This window comes from Rhinolophus sinicus, linkage group LG07 (assembly GCF_036562045.2).
Source record: "Rhinolophus sinicus isolate RSC01 linkage group LG07, ASM3656204v1, whole genome shotgun sequence".
Classification (NCBI taxonomy): Eukaryota; Metazoa; Chordata; class Mammalia; order Chiroptera; family Rhinolophidae; genus Rhinolophus; species Rhinolophus sinicus.
This window is the reverse complement of record NC_133757.1, coordinates 119,971,864-119,989,539: the sequence shown is the minus strand read 5'-3', so window position 1 is coordinate 119,989,539 and position 17,676 is coordinate 119,971,864. Positions and strand designations below refer to the sequence as shown.

The window sequence follows — 17,676 nt, the reverse complement described above, 5'->3', positions numbered from 1 at the left end:
ATTTTATTAAACATTTAATTCTGTTTTCATACTGTATGCAGCACTTTTTCTGAAACAGGGATATCACACTCTCAATGCCTCTTATATTATCTTTATGTCCGAAAATGGAGTTTATCATCAAGAAATATGTTGATGAAATATAATATCTTCATTAACAGAAGAAATTAGGAAACTGACTCAATTGTCATTGAGAAATATTTTAATTTGCTTTTTGACAAAATAGTGATGGGGGAATAGCAAGTAATGCATTCACGGTTATTATTTATCACATCCATATTAAAATAACGATAAAGGAAATGAGAAAACCTCCACTTACAATCCTACCGTTCAGATAATTCCTGTGTTGGTCTTCCTGTGTTCTGTCCCGGCCTCGGCCACGTACTTGTGAAGCTGCTGGATGGGTTTCCTAAGGCCCTCCTGTGGTAGAGGAATTCTTGTGAAAAGTGTATTCCATTTGAGGGTTGTGCTTCATACTAGCTCCTAATAGGACCCACGTGTTGACTTGCTGCATTAACCAGCTTTGGTCTGTTATCGCAGGACTCTGGCTGACCCTTATACTGCAGTGTTGGCATTGTCGGTGTGTGTGTGGTGGGGCTGACTTTAGCACCAGCCCATTGAAGAATAGCCTGTGACACTAGACTTTCCTTGTACGTAGTGAGTTGGAGGGTATTAATAGGCCTTTACACATAAGAGCTAAATTCCTTTCTTATCTTGACTTATTGTGTCCTGTTGACATCATGGAAAGTTCTCAGCTCAAGATAGGCATTGGATGGGCCTGAAGCAATAATCTACCTTATCCTCCAAAAGGGACAGTAATGCACATTCCCAAACGGCCTCTGGCCTTTCCTTCATCCTAGGTTTCTTTCTGAAATTGCAGATTTCTTATCTTGGTGTTTATAAAACTTGCCCAAGTACAAAACTCATCTGAAGTACTGGTAAAAAACATACTTTCCTGGGCTTTTCCCAGACCTATTGAATCAGAATTCTAAGAAACGGCTTGGTTTAAACAGACACCCTGGTAATTTTTACAATCTACACAGCTTTGGGAAACAGTAGTTTATTTGAAGGCAGTTTATAGCTGCTGGCTCCCCCATTTGCTTAGCCCACTTTTGAAGAGCCGTGGCCATCCTCGGGAGAGCAACAGCAATGCAGGTGTGTCCTTGTTTCACTCCAAATACGGGTGTGGCCGGGACTGGTGAAATGTAGCACGGGGCGCAGCCAGCTCCCCACCCCATGGCATCATCCAGAAGACTACACAGTCTTCAGTGCGCTGCAGTGAAGAGGGAGGAATATAGAGATGGGTTATTTTCTCTGGGTCACTTGCAGCTTTGGAATTCTGTTCCTCTCTGAAATTATGTACATGAGAGGTGGGTGTGTGTGTAGAATTTTTTGTTACGCTATTTTTCGTGTGCTTATTGGGTTATTTTTAATTCAATTTATGCACTGAAAAATTGCTCCCTCATTAATCGTAGTGGTATTAATTTGAAAGATAAGCAGATTTATGCAACTCTAGGTCATTGCCCAGATCTGGAGTAGTATTCCCTGAAGTAGGCTTGCCCCAAAGTTGGGAAATAATGGGGCTTATTTTGGGTTGTAGCTCACAGCCTAGGTCCCTCCCCTCACCCTGGAAGAGCAGGGGAGACCAGGGGCCTCCCGCGGCCCTCCTGTCGCCCACACTCTACTCTTCTCCCCTCCCTTCCAAGGCAGTGCCCATGCACCAGCATGATCTTCCCCTCCCTTTTAAGTTCTCCTCCTCCATCAAAAGATGAACTATAATAACAATAAATCCGAACCCAGTAACTTATCTTCTAGGCCTGGTGATCTCAGCCAGCTGGTAGAAAGAAAGGAGTGGGTAAAAGGAACTTGTGCCACGGTGGGAATGACTGATTGATGACTTACTGTATTAACAAACTGTCCAAAGACATTTACATTTTTAGACAATGAGTGCTAAGCTAAAGGAATAAGTCTCAAATACAGGATACCAAGCAGTTTTAAAGGAGAGTACGGGAAACTTTGGGGCGGAGGATCTTTAAATCACACCACACCGGGCATAGTTCACTCTGCTACCCAAGGTCAGCTGTTGCTCTTGGAAACACGTTGATATGGTATTCAGCCAAGAAGGCCAGGGAAACATGCTTGGGTCTGGTTAAAGGGCAAGTCGGGGCCTTTCTCCCCACCCTCTTTGTGTCTCTCATCCCCAGCAGGGAACTCACGACTGGAGGGCTGGAGAGCGCTCTCTGCAGGATGGGTTGTCATGGCAGCAAAGGGATCGCCTGTCAGTGCGGTGGTGGTGGTGGTGGTGGTGGTGGTGGTGGTGGTGGTGGTGGTGGGGGAGGTCCAGTCCTTGCTCCCCGAGGAGCCAGGAACTGTACCAACCTGCAGTCAGGGTCCCCACAGTTTCCTTATTTAAGGCTGGTGACTTGTGGACTATGTGGGTGTCAGTTAAAACCCTTTCACGTAGGCAGAATTAAGAACCTTTGGCACAAGCTCTTATCACTGTGTAAAGGTGAAAAATTGATTGGAAGAAATGTGGTACTTTATTCTCCCTCATGTCAGTTGAAAGTTTATCTGTGTCCCTGAAATAATAAATCTAAATCCAACCAGGCAAGCGTTTTTTCTTCATTAAAGGGTTCTGCATTAGGAAATGGAAATGTTTTACAGAGTAAATGCAGAACGAATAACAGAGCAGGACACCATACCCACACTCCTCAGCTTAGATACAAAACTCAGCCGTTTGTCAAGCTGTGTGTTGTGACGTGGTCTGCTTCTTGCTGTCCATGGGTCCTTAGGTATTAGGACTGTTTAGTGATGGGACAGACTTTGTCCAGAGACAATGCTGGATGTGGCTCTCTTGAGTTGTGTTTTCTCCCCCTTCCCCACACATTGACTACTTCCTGTACTAAATAAAGATGTGAAATGTTGGTAAATATATGAAACAGAACTTGATGGTTCCGATGTCCTCATTTTTAAGGTGAGCTGGATGATAATTGAAGACCGCTTTTGGCTCAAGATCAACGATTAAACATTCCAAAAGATCTGTTTTCCTGAGTGCCTTTGTATTTAGTGTAGTGCTTGGAGTGACTTCTTTGAGTTAGAGGACATGTTTAAATTACTTATTGTTCAACTGTACTGGAAGAAGCAAGTGTAGATATTACATTATGAAATTGTGAAAAGCTTAGCAGTGGTAACCGGTGCTTCCTGGGCGCCAGGCTCGGTTCTAAGTGTTTTATGTGTACGTTCCATTGTGTTAGCATCCTTTTGAAGACTTTGTTCATTAGTACGTGTTAGTAAGAATTCAAGTGCTTACATTTCATATGTATCCACACATTTTACAGTTCTCAGCAAGGACATATCTTAGTGTGTAGACACTTCCTTCAGGACAGAAATAAGGTTTTCACAAAGTTCTATGTTCTTTTACAAATCAGTTCTAATTTCTTTTTTTTTTAAATTTATTTTTTAAATTTATTGGGGTGACAATTGTTAGTAAAATTACATTGATTTCAGGTGTACAATTCTGTATTACATTATCTATAAATCCCATTGTGTGTTCACCACCCAGAGTCGGTTCTCCTTCCATCACCATATATTTGATCCCCCTTACCCTTATTTCTGAAGTTGCTAATTGATGTTCCTTGTTTACACTCATTCACTGAAGTTGGTCTTTAGCCTGACACAATTTTCGTTACATTCAAAAGTATTCTTCAGTCGTTGGATGTTCAAGCTTCCCAGGCAACATTTATAGTCATAGTACATGTTTGTTTGTTTGTTTTCCTTTTAACCAAGCACCAAGCCGTTTTTATATGAAAAATTTGGACCTTCTATAAGAATAGGTCATATTTACTAAAACCAGTCATCTGAGCATGAGCAAGTTTGGTTTGCTGAGCTCTGTGTTAACTAGAAAAGCATTCCAGCTAAGTTGGTGGTGAATCAACCCAGCAGTAGTCTTGTCAGCTTGCCTGCTTGCGCACCGTTCCTTCTCTTTCCTGGTTCAGTTTGCTATTTGGGCTTGGTGAATGGTGTGTGTGTGTGTGTGTGTCTGAGAGCTATTATCTGGCAATGGTGCCAATGTGCTGATGAACAATTTTCAAAATTGACTCCATATTCACAAGTATGAAAAACTTCCTCTGGCGTGAGTGGATCACAAGTCACGTAATTTTGACATCTAAAACAGTACAGTCCCCTTTCTGGATCGTGTTATATAGAATTATTCTAAAACCCCAACAAGTATTCCCAAAGGAAATAAAGTAATTTTTATAGATAAGTTCATAGTAGTGACCCTATAATTGTGAAAATTGGAAATAACAGAAATGTTTAATAAAAGAAGAATGATGACATGGTAGAGAACCATGTAGTTGATAAAAATGATTGCTCTATGACCAAATTGATACATGGAAATACTTAAATAAGACAATGTTAAGTAAAAAAGAAGATCCTAAAGTTTCAAGTACAATATAAATAGTAATTTACAGCTACGTAAAAATATTTATACCTTAATAGAACTGGGTTATAAAACTTTATGCATGAAAATAATTTTGATTTTAATATTTTATAGGGCCCTTACTCAAAAAAAGTTTTTATTTTGAAACAATTTTGAATGATAGTGAAGTTGCAAGAATGATTCTAAGAACTCCCCCTGACGCCATGTACCCTTTACTTGTCACTGATCTGTAATGTTTTGCTACATCTGTTTTATCAGTCACTGTCTGTCCTTCCATATACACATTTTTTTTCCCCTGAATCAATTGAGAATAGGTGGCATATATCATGCCTGTTTACTTCCTAATTCTTCAGTGTGTCTTTCCTAAAAGCAGGGCTATTTTCTTACGTAACTACAGTAGAATTATTACATTCAGGATATTTAGCATGAATGTAATACATTAAAAATGTTCAGTCTGTCCTCCAGTTTTGTCAATTGTCCCAATAGTATCCGAGTCTAGCAATTTCCCCCTCCAGGATCCAATCCAAGACCATGTATTACATTGTCACGTTGTCTCGTTGGTTTCCTTTAATCTGTAAGAACTCGGTTTTTCTTTGTCTTTTATGACATTGACATATTTGAAGGACACGGCCCCATCATTTGATATTATATTCCTCAGTTTGGGTTTGTGTGATGTCTCTTCATGATTAGATTCAGATTTCCTCATGATTAGATGTCTGGCTAGAAAACTACAAAAGAAAGGTCACATCCTTCTCCCAGTGTGGCGTCTGGAGCCACATGATGTCCATCTGCTCCTCATCGGTCATGCTAATGTTGATCATGTGATTACAGTGTTGTCTGGTTTCTCCACATACGGTTACCGTTCCTCCCTTCGCCCTGATAAGCAGCCGGGGGGGAGACGCATTGAACAGTAAATACCGTACTCCTGACCCCTCTCTCCCCAGACATAGCCTGTATCTCAGTTCCCTTTATTATTATTATTATTATTATTAGTTCCAGGTGTACAAAACAATGTAATAGTTGGGCATTTACACCCCTCACAAAGTGATAACCCCCCTCCCCAATCTACCACCCCTCCAACATCGCAAAAGCTACTTCTCCCAAGACCTATTTACATATTCCCTGGCTAAACAGGAAAACTTGAGGCAATTTGCTGAGGCTGTCCCTTTGCCTGTATAATTATGCCATCCAAACTTGTCTAGTTGGTCCCACAATTTAAGCCTATCTCAAAATGCTATCTGCTGCCCTGTCCTTAACTAGATTTAATGTCTTCCTCTCTCACCTCCAGAGCACGTTGCACTTTTCTTGGGGGCACGTATTAACTTCTACTTTGAGCTTGCAGCTAAGGGTACGCTTCCTTTATTCTCCTTACCAAACAGCGAGTGCCTTGAGGGCACAGACCGTGTCTTAATCTTTTCCGCATCCTCTGCTGTCCCAGAAGACACCATCAGTGGGAGGCGCGTGATCAGTGTTTATTCATGAAGTGCATGTTTACTCTTACTACTCACCACTTCTTAGGAGCTAGTTGAATATTCACTTGCATATTTCAAGAATTTAATTTCATCTGCCTAACATCTCTTCATCTCCAGTTTAACAGCATGCTCTGTTGCTCCTGAAATAAGAATGGAAACCCTTCAGTGTCAGTCATTTCTGTATTCTTAGTTCAGGTGGTAAGAAAGAAAAGTAAGTGTTGCTGAGTGACTGAGTTGCTTTCTTACCGTGAGGATGTGTGTTCCCTGTTTCCATAAGGTGTGACGAGGCCTGCTGTTCCTCCAGGGCATTCTTCTAACACCCACTAAGGATAACTCCGTCCGTGGATTGATAGGTGAGCAGATCCCTACCTAAAGATCCCTGTGTGTACACACGTTAGAAACTGAAACTATAACCTGCCCCAACCACAGGAGGTAGAAGCCAAGGTTATTAATTTGTTCAGAGAGTATTAATTTGTTCTGCCAAGACATGTAAGAACAAGCATTAATTTAGTTTGTAAGTTTAATGAATGATTGGAAGAACCAAAGTTCTAAGTAGGTCGATCAACTGTTATGGTGTAACCAACTTGCAATTATACTGGGAAGGGGTGTCCTGGCAGATGACACCGGGCTGCTTGTTACTGTCTCTAGAAAATACATAATATGCATAAAATCTATCTTTTCTAAATGTATTTTTTATGTTTGTAAATGGATGCAGCCATATCATTCTTCATAGTTGGACTTACTTTTAGAATATGAACTGGTCTCTTATTTTAAAAATAATTTTAAAATTTTATGATAGTTTTAGATATCCAGGAAAGTTGCAGATAGTATAGAGAACTCCCATATAATCCTCACCTCGTTTCCCCTGTTGTTAACATGCTACATCACTGTATCTGATGGTCACAAGTTAGAAGTGGACGTTGATACAGTATTTTAACTAAAGTTAATACTTTATTCAGATTTTTCCAGTTTTTCTCTAATGTCCTTTTATTTGCTCTGGGATCACATTACATTTAATCATAATGTCTCCCTAACCTCCTCTGGTCTGTGCTTTCTCAGATTTTCTTGTTTTTGATGACCTTGACAGTTTTCCAAGTACTAGTCAGTTTTTCGTTTGTTTGGTTTTTCAGAATGTCCCTCAATTTGGATTTCTTCTGTGTTTTCCTCATGCTTAGATGGAAGTCATGGGTTTTTGGGGAGGAAGATCACAGAGGTGTAATGCCGTTCTCGTTACATCATATTAAGGTTCCAGACGATCACCATTACTGCTCATGTTGATGTTTACCTTGTTAGCTAAGGTGGTCTGATTTCTCCCTGTAGAGTTACTTTTCCTCCTTTTCCATACTCTGCTTTTTGGAAGCCAGTCAGTATGCACAGCCTACTCTAAAAGTACTAAGGGGTAGGAAGTTAAGTCCCACTTCTTAGAGGGGAAGAGTATCTACATAAATTAATTATAATTCTTCTTTAAGGGAGATTTGTCTCTTCTCCCCATTTAATTATTTATTCAATCATTTATTTGCATCTGTATGGACCCAAGGATATTTCTTTTATACTTTGCATTAGAATCCAATATTTTGTTGTTTATTCTGTTGCTCAGATTTGTCCACTTTGGCCATTGGGAGCTCTTTCAGTTGGTTTCTGCATCTCTTTGATGTACCCCATCATTTTGTTTTTTGAGCACTTCTTTCCTTTCTAGTACTATAAGATGCTCCAGAAAGGTTGCCAGGATAATGTATATTCTTGTATATTCCCTGCTCTGCCTCAATAATTAGCCATTTCTCCAAGGAGCCATGGTTCATTTTATAGGAATGGTATTAGAAATCAAGTCCTGGTCCATATTTTGATAATATAGTAATGAATTTTTGAAATGGAAGTGAGAGATGTGAAAGGTAGGAAGCATAGACTTTGATGACAGCTATTGACTTTGAGTCATAGCTATGCTATCAGAAGGCTGATCCACTCTCCCAATTTGCCGGGGACTGAGGGGTTTATGGTACTTTCAGTGACAAAACAAGGATGAGTTGGCCACCCTGGTCATGGAATTGGTTACGTCGCTTGGTTGCAAGTGACAAAAACCCAAATAAAGCTACCTCAGTTAAAAAAGGAAATTTAATGGCTCATTTAACTAGGAAATCTAAGGATGTATGAATTTCAGGCAGAGCTAGATTCAGGGATCAAATGGTGTAACTAGGGCTTCCTCTGCCTCCGTGTTTTACCTCCACTTCCCTCTGTGTGTTGGTTCCTTCTTAGACTCTGCGTGTAGTGAGAAAAGTGTGGTCTTTGTTTAATGGACAAGAACATCTGTCTTCATCTCCTAGGACTGGGATCCGAAGCACCTGGCATGTACTGTGAGTGAGTGGGGCAGGCTGCGTGCAGGACAGTGGGGTGACGGGACCTGTCAGGGTGTTCCACTTACTGAGGCTGTGCAGGAGTGTAGGTTCGCTGTTGCCAGATACTCCAAGTTTTCAGAAGAAGCCAGAAATGTCAAACTCCGACTTAGTTGGTAACTAAGTCCATTAAAATAACAACCATAACACCATCCACACCAAGATAGCGCGCCCACGGGGCACAGCTTGTGGGCTGCCAGTTTGTGACCTCTGTCTTCAGAAGTACAGGACCATTTCCTGGCTGCCTCAGGACATACATGCCTGGGCACACGCCTGAAAAAAGTGCTTCACTTAGTGTTCTCAGGATGCTTTCACTGTTTTTGAAAATAGATCCCAATAGAAGCACAAAATTCATCAAGTGCTTGCTATGTGCCAAGCATTGTGCTAAGCAATTTACATATCTCTTTTAATTCTTACAACAACGCTATGTAGTTACTATCATTACTATCATCATAACCTTCTTACAGATGAGGAAACTGAGACCAGAGAGGTTATGTATCTTACTCGATGTTACACAGCTGAAGGGGCCAAAGCAAGATTTAGACCTTAGCAGCCTGACTGTAGTGCTCAGATTCTTTGCCCCTGTGCTGTATTGCTTCAAACGGCTGCAGAGCAAGACATTTCACGTCTCAGGGTCAGAGAAGGTCAGGGATGGAAGGAACCTTAGAGATTGCCTAGTATGTTAATCTCCTTATTTTGTAGAGGAGGAAATTGAGGCCAAAAGCAAGGGGTGACTTTGAGAAGGTCTCATAGCCCATGTGTGGTTGAGCTGGGTAAGTCCAAAGCCCTTTTGCTGACCATGTAGCTTCCAGGACACACTAACTGCATGGGTTGAAAGTCCATGGTGGGTTTTACAGAGCATTCTGAGCCTTGACAAATTATCCCTGCCATTGCTGTTTCTAAATTGACACATTCTTCATCTCTCATACACTGGGCTCTTCAGAGGGAGAAATATTTTCTTGTCTTTTTAACCAGGAAAGAAGATTACAACAATTATTTTTCTCTAAGTTGATCATTTTATCCATCAGCTCAACCATTGCTATAATTTGAGGGAGAGGCCAAAGCAGGATGGGGAAGACATTTCACAGATATGATAAATATCTGTCTTCTAAGGCCTTTCTGTCAGTTCCTAAGACATATGCCGCCAAGAAGCCTTGAAAGCTATATTTTGTTTACATAGACAAATGATTATAATGCACAGTTTCAAAAACACTAAATTCTAGTGTTTGATTTTTTAAAAGATATGCAGGTGAATTTAACAGATATTTACAGATGACCTTTATGTGCAAAGAATTTTGCTGAGTTTTTTAGAAATATAAAAATTAAGGAGACATAATCCCTATTTTCAAGGAGCTTATTACATAGTAGAGAAAATAGACATATAAGCCTTTAAATATAATAGAATAAAATAAGAGTCATAAAAATAAAACTGTTGATGAAGTACTAGAAAAAGAACAATCAAATCCAACTCAGAGGATCAGAGAAGACTTTCCGAAAGATTTGAGCTGGACTTTGAAGGCTGGTCAGATTTCAGTAGCTATAGTTGGGGATGAAAGCTCTGCATAGCAAAGGAAGAGCATGAGCAGACATCCAGGTGAGACACAGGGCAAGAAAACATGTGGTAACAAGTTTGGTTATACATGTGGGGCTCTGATTGCCAGGCTAGGGAGTCTGCTTCACATAGTAACCGTTGGGCATGTGTTATAGGCTATTGAACAGCGAAGTGTCATGATCAGGGGTGTTTTTAGGAAGATGAACCTTGCAGGGCTGAAGTGGGGAGAGACTGATGATGGATAGACCACTAAAGAAGCTATTGCGGGCCTCTCAGCAACAGCTGATGCTGGTCTGAACAGGAGGCTTGGCAGTGAGAGTACAAGGACATTGATGGACATTGTACAAGTAGCCTTTGGACCTGGAAGTGTGAGATGTGGGAATGGAGTGAAAAAAAAAAAGAAAGATGATTTCTGTGGTTTGGATTCTCAATAACTGGGGGAGTCGTAGTGTTATTACAGAAATAGGGAAGAGAGGAAGAGGAACTGGTTTGGAATAGAAGACAGGATAGTTTAAATTGTTGAGATCGAGTGACCAACTAGCTGTCAATGGAGATGTGTACACTTGGGGTTCTGGTGTGAGTATAGCTCACAGATTTAGGTTTGGGAGTCATTTGCACAGGAAATAGGGGATAGGTGATACTATCTGCCTGTTATTTTCTGTTCCCTAGATAAGTTTCATTATATATTGTGGCATTCGGTCCACATAACAACAGTATGAAACTGAGACCCAGAGAGGTTGATTGATTTGCTCATGTTCGCACTGTTCATCTAGCTCATCAACTATTGAGGACCTGTTGTGTGTCAGATCCTGTTCTAGGAGTGGCAAAACTTAGGTCAGATCTGTCTTCAAACTTCAAGTTTTAGTACATGAGGAAATGAGAGCTGGGTTAGATCCATAAGTGAAAAAACATAGGGTGCAAATAAGATGAAGATTCTTAGGAAACACTAAGCTTTGGAGGGTTAGGGGAAGAAGGGAAAGGCCCAGAAGAAGAGGGATAAGGTGCAGGTAGAGGGATAGGAGCATCAGGATAGCAGCATGTCTCAGAAGAGGAGAGCTAGAACTAGAAGGAAGAAACATTTATCCAGCCAACAGTGCCAAATGCTGCAGAATGAACAAGGGCATAAAAAATGAGCAACAGTCTCTCAGTTTTGTGGTTAGTTGGATAGACGAATTCCAGAAATATGGGGAGGAAAAGTAGCATTAGCAAACAATATGTGCAGAAGCCAGATTTCATGGAAATAAGGAATAAGTAGGTGAAGAAATGGAGGCAATGAGCAGAGATAATTTGGTAAACAAGAGGAAAGGGAGGCAGTGATTGACAAAGTGGGAATGGTAGGAGACCAAGGGGCATGGATTTTAGGGAGGTAGTGAATTATCTGACCCTTGGACCAGGCTTGATTGGGAAGCAAATCAAGCTGAACTGATATAGATTATGGGCTATTATGAACATCAAAGGGCAGTGGGATGAAAGAGTGGGAAAGTTGGGGAGATGGCAGATTATGGTCCGATAGGATAAATTAAATTTCAGTTTAAGATCTTAGAAATGGGGTAGTAGAGATGATAAAGAAAGCTAAGGTTTGACTATATTGAAAGGAAGCTGAGATGGAGTGAAGATAGTTTTTTGGGATTGACGCGGAGGAAGGCCAGTGTGAGAGTCATTAATAGGTATGAGTGGATTTTCCCCTAAAGTGTTGGGGAGTACCAAATGCAGAGGAAGGTCTACAAATATTGGTGGTGGACTGGGTGTGGAGGAAGACCTGGAGGCTGGTTATAGTCGTAAAGCAGTTGGGGAGCTCCTTCCAGTCTATGAACAGCCATGAGGAGGGATGGCAGCTAGTGGGGAAATCAGATGGCCTTCCCCTGAAATGAGGACAGGTTATTAAACAAAGGCTTTGGAGTGCAGGACAGTCAGTGTCAGAGGTGTGTGAAGAAAGCAGAAACCGTGCGTATTCACATGAGAGGGGAGATCTAGAAGACAGATATATAAGAAGTAGTTTAAGTGAAATAAGATGGTCAACAGATTAAATGAAATAAGATGGTCAATAGCTAGAATACATTTGGCTGGGGATGAAAATACTGGGGGCAGATGGAAAGGAGAGGAGGAGGGATAACAAAAACAGACATTTGAGAAGGGGCTTGAGGACATGTGAAAAAGTCTAATTGGACTGCTGGCTGGATTACAGGTCTGTGTGTGCCCAAAAGTGGTTCTAAAGCTAACCACCATAAGTAAATTTAGCTCAAGTGTGCCATACCATATGAATATTTTGGAATACAGAATGGAGCTATGGTACAAAATGCCCTGAATGCTTACTTTGGATTGACTGGTCGAGAAACAATGAGTCTGTAAAGGTCAGGAGAATTCTGTCTTTCTTTCCCCATCCCCTTTTGTAATGCAGTAGATGTCACCATACATCAACATTGTTCTAAAAGTTGTAGTAGCTATACAAATAATCATGTACCCTGGAGGAATAATTCTCACACTTTTTTGGTAATTTTACTTTCTTTGAAATGCTATCAAATTAAAAAGAAAAGTTTTCATTTGCTTAGGTAACTGCCATACTATCTTTAAAAAGTGCAGAGAAGTTCCCTAAGTAAGGCAACGTTTAAAAAATAATTTCGATTACAGTTGACATTCAGTATAGTTTTATATTAGTTTCAGGTGTACAGCATAGTGGTTAGACATTTATATAACTTATGAAGTGATCCCCGTCATTAGCCTAGTACCCACCTGCCACCATCTATAGTTATTACAATATTATCGACCATATTCCCTATGCTGTACTTTACATCCCATTGACTGTTTTGTAGCAACCAATTTGTCCTGCCTAATCCCTTCACTTTTTTCACTCATCCCCACAACCCTCCTCCCATCCAGCAACCATCAGTTTGTTTTCTGAGTCTGTTTCTGTTTTGTTCATTGATTTTATTCTTTAGATTCCATGTATAAGTGAGATCATATAGTATTTATTTTTCTCTGTTTGACTTATTTCACTTAGCATAATACCTTCCAGGACCATCCATGTTTTCGCAAATGGTAACCTTTCATTCTTTTATGGCTGAGTATATTCCATTGTGTGTATGTACGACTTCTTTATCCAGTTGTCTATTGATGGACACTTAGGTTGCTTCCATATCTTGGCTATTGTGAATAATACTGCAATGAACATAGGAAAATAAGCCAACTTTTAAAATAAGTCCTTTTCTTCTGAATTGCAGAAGCCTCCCGTAAGTGGATAGGGTGGGTATTCACGGAGCCAATATAACGCAAGATCTGCCATCAGACGCCCTGCAAGACCTTACCATGTATGAAAGGAGTGACTTGGTGAAGCTATTTAACCTTCTTCAGCTTCAGCTTCTTCATTTGTAAAACTGGAATGAAAGCAACATCTTCCACAGAGATTGCACATGAGGATAAAGTGAAGTAAGGCATTTGAAATCATCGACTCTGAGGGCTGGGTCCTGGGAGCTTACCATTATGGTGATTCTCCTCATTGGAGAATTCATATATATATCAGAGGTTGAGAATTTATGGTCTAGGCTATGTCTGCTTCATCTGAGTCTCTGGACTGTCCTATAGGTTCTGTAACCAAGAGCAAAACCATGGTGCTTATTGAAAGGGAGAACAGGGGAAGTCTTATGACCCCCGGGGAATAAACTCACTGGGAATTTTAAGTGAGGACTCCTTAGGCTGTGGTCCTTGAAACTCTGCTTCTGACTCCCTCTGGAGCTCATACTCTACTTGCTGACCCTGGGGAGACAATGTCAGTTCCTCATTATTACGGAGAGAGTAACTCGATGGAAGCCTCCAGTTTTCCTGGCAAGATCAGGGTTCAGGTTCTATTTATAGCAGGGTTTTGGACTAGAGCTCTGGCTTTGCCTCTGAACTGATTTCTTTACCCCAGGGGTTGTAAGTCAGTTCTGATTCAGAGGTTAAGCAGACAGTTCCAGAGTGGCCGTCTAACTTCCTGTAGGCCTTTCCTACTTCAAATCTACATTGGTATGGGAGCTGTACTAATTTTTTAGGTATGGAATTAGGAAATTAGCTTTAATTTTGCTGATTAGATTTCTAAATAAAATTATACTTTTCACAAGATTGTAGGACTGGATTAGTCCAAAGTATACCTAGACATTTTTTTTAAGCTTTCAAAGGGTTACCCAGATCTTACCTATTTCTTCTCCTCCCCCTCCTCCTCTGTCCTACTCTCTCATCCCCTTTCCAACTCTCCTTTCTTTCCCCTCCTCCCCTCCTCTCATCTTCCCTTCCTTTCTTCTCCCTCCCCTTCCTTTTCCTCATTTATCTATTATCTATCATTCATCTACCTATTCATCGGTAAGTCTATCTAGCCCTCCTGTCTGTCTGTCTGTCTGTTTGTCTATCTATCTATCTATCTATCTATCTGTCTATCTATCTATCTATCTATCTATCTATCTATCTATCTATCTATCTATCTATCTATCTATCTATCATCTATAACTCTGTCACATGTCTTTGTCTATTTTTTGTTTGGTTTTGGTGGGAATATGAACAAGGGAGGTAAGGGAACAGTAGTTGTCTGAAGTCTCAAATACCATTACAGTTTGAAATGTTGTATGAGGGCAGTTCAGTTAGTTATACTTGTATCGTCTGTGGAAACCATGGTCCAGGAAAAAGTGGACTTTCCTGGAGTCAAGAGATCCAATTCAGGGTAATGGGACAAAGCGGAACAAAAAACCTTGTTTAAAGGCTCAAATTCCAGGTGACAAGAAAGCAATGATAATCTCTTTTACCTTCCCAGAAGAGGAGGTACTAGTGGCTCCAACTCCTCATGTGGCTTCATTTTTCAGTTGCCACAAAATTTCTGACCTAAAATGGACCATGGCCCTTGGGTCTGCGACTTGCACCTTGGGGAACAAGCAGGAGCCCCCTGGTGCTCGGGCTGTGACAACACTGCCAGGAATGGGGAGACCAGGGTTCGGAGTTCTTAGCATCACACAGTACTCCCGCGGAGATAGCGCTGAAGTTTGCAGCCTCTGAGGAGCTGTTCTCCAAGGGAACCAACCCTCTTCCACTTCCTAGGCCCAAACACCCCTACTGAGATGCAGGACTGAGGAATGACCCCACACCTCCCCGCTAACTACTCTGGATGACACTGGTTACTCACCTTCCTCCAGCTTCCCAGGGCTACTCCCAGCACATGCCACACCCCACTTACCGTGGTCAGCACTAGAGGTCCAAACCTCCCAGGTCATCCTCATCTTGACGCTGCTTTCTACCCTCCCGAATCTCACTCCATTTCCCTTGCTTGCCTGTAATTTCAAATTCCTCCACTGCACTCTCTGGAATTCCTGGTTTGCCATCAGCAAACTCCTCTGTCGCTCACCCTTCTCTGAATATTTGCTTCCCTTTCTTCCTTTAACTGAAACCTGGCTGTCCCTCTCAAATGGAGCAGGTATTTTCTCTCACCCCTCGTTTGCCTCAGGACCTGTAGATAGAGTAGGTCTTGGTTTCCATATCTCTGAAATTTGGTAGATGGTCCTGGACCAGCTTCTCGGGTTCTTGAGAGAACCAAATGATGCTCTGTGCAGGCTCTCGTAGAGTGAGGAATTACTCAGCTGTGTATGGCTGTGTCGTAGTCCGGGGCTTTTCCCTGAGGGGACATCTTGGCTGCCTACGCCAGGAGCGACTTAAACTCACCTCCCTCACTGTCACCTTTTCTCCCCTGTCAGATCTGTCCTACCTGATGGGCTTCAGCTGTCACCATTCTTTCTCTTCCCACCCCCGGAGGCAGTGGAGCTGCCTTGTGCTTTAAATGGATGGACCATAAAGCCTTTGTTAAGTTGCCTGTACATCCTTTATGTGTGTACGTACATCAGATTGTAAGCCCCCAGAGCGGAGCCAAGTTGTTAACTCACATTTGTGGTGCTAAATTCAGTGCAGTGAGCAGATTGGTTTATCCTCATGAGGAAGATGAAGAGGAGTTGGAAGATTTTTCTTCCATTATATCGAATGCAACTACTGGATTTTATAGGCTCTCTCTTAGAATTTCCTGGATGGCCTCCTCTTTTTCACTTGAATACCTTATTTACCTGGAGTAAAATGCAGGATAGAGAGGTAAATGGTCTGAAAACAAATGTACTGTAATACATTCACTTTGGCTACAAAAATAAAACAACCCAAACCTAGTTTTTCTTGTAGTCTTTAAATCCAGATGGTAGTAAAATTTGACATTTCAATTTCTGTTTGTGAAATTCATTTTGTTTTTAACTTGGGAAGAACCATAGAGCTAAAAATTGTCTGAAGTACTAGGAAGGCCTGGTGAGACCTCTTTAGGAGTGTTATTAATAAGGACTGGGAATTCTAAAAAGAATTTGGAGGCAGTGTAGATAGAGCTGCAAATAACTGCAGTGGGTATGAGTCAGGGTGCTGAGACCCAGACGTAATGGGCTACCCGTACCTCATATGAAAAAGGCAAAGGATTGGCTTGAACAATGAGAGGAAAGAGACATCTGGACAAAAATAGAGACTTTTTTGGTAGCCATATTTAGTTAATTTTTTTATAGTTCTCATTTTTCTTTGTTTATAGTTCTCATTCCATAAGATAAGTTATCTCAACAGTCTGTTCTGAAATTAAGAGTCATATGTAAGATCTTTTTGTAAATAAATATCAATAGTGTAAAGATCCAATTTAATTAATTAAACTCAAGATTTGGGGCCCATAGTGTTCAAGACCAGGTAAGAAGTTTCCCTTACAGAATACTTTATTGGTAAGTTTTATTTCTGACTGGGTCTGTTCTATATTTATTCTTAGAAAAAAATCATAAAAACAAATCAGCATCTGTATGTTATAAACAGTGTTATCAGTTAAGTTTCTTTGGTTGAAAGTGAAGAAAGCTAAATCCAAATGGATTTCTTTAAAAAGGGGATTTACTGGCTTTCATAACTGGCAAGTTCAATGCGGAGACTGGCTTAACTGTTGCTTCACACAGGTGCCCCAGAAACATCTCCAGGACTGGGTCTCACCTCACTCTCTCTCTCTTATACATGTAGGCTTCATTCTTAGATGGAGTCTCCCCTCGTGGATGAAAGAAGGCTGCGCCTCCCAAGACTTCACACTGACAAGACTTCACGTCTACTGAGGAGGAGGCGACCTCCCGTCCTCAGTGGATGAACAAGAGCCCAGGTCTGGTTCTGAGTGGCTGACCTGGGTCCTGTGCCCATCCTTGAATCAGTCACTGTGCAAGAGGATTGAAGCTGCTGATTGGCTTAGTCCCGCCGTGGCTCACACTAGATTTAACAGTGGGAACAAGCCCTTCAAACTCCCTGGCTTGAAATTGGTGGGAAGGTGGTTCCTTTAAGGAAATTCATGATGAATATAGGGGTCAAAACAATAGATATCAGCGATAGTAATATTCAACTAAAATACTTGACATTTTACTAGAGTATTTACTAATATTGACTGTTTACTGTGTGCTAGGCAGAGGTGAATATGAAAAGTCTTCTTCAGATTTCTTACAGGACATTTCTTATTTTTAAAGTTGAGGCTGCGTCAGAGCTTTGTTTCCTAGCTCTCATGTATTTAATTATGAGGGTTTGAATACGTGACTGCTTTAGATATACTGTAGAAAGATATACTAATGAACTATTTTCTCCTCACCTTTCTCCAGAGAAATACACATTCTCTGGAGACGGAGAGAACAGATTGCTTCAAATTCTCCCTTCCTTTTACTAATTACATTCTCTGTAATTAGTAGACTAAAATGAGAAAGTTATTTCTGGCACTGAAGGAAATTCCTGTGTGTGTGTATTGCTACTGTATACATCAACTGTGTATTTGTGTGTGCAATG

The 17,676-nt window shown here is 41.0% G+C and overlaps 1 long non-coding RNA gene across 1 annotated transcript in view; it reads left to right on the top strand.

The window, feature by feature from the left end:
- Positions 1-17,676, top strand: part of LOC109456622 (uncharacterized) — a 44,295-nt gene that overhangs the window by 19,212 nt on the left and 7,407 nt on the right. The window contains exons 4-5 of the long non-coding RNA XR_012498223.1: positions 13,068-13,272; positions 16,879-17,011. This is a non-coding gene — a long non-coding RNA (uncharacterized LOC109456622). The remainder of the gene's footprint in view (positions 1-13,067; positions 13,273-16,878; positions 17,012-17,676) is intronic.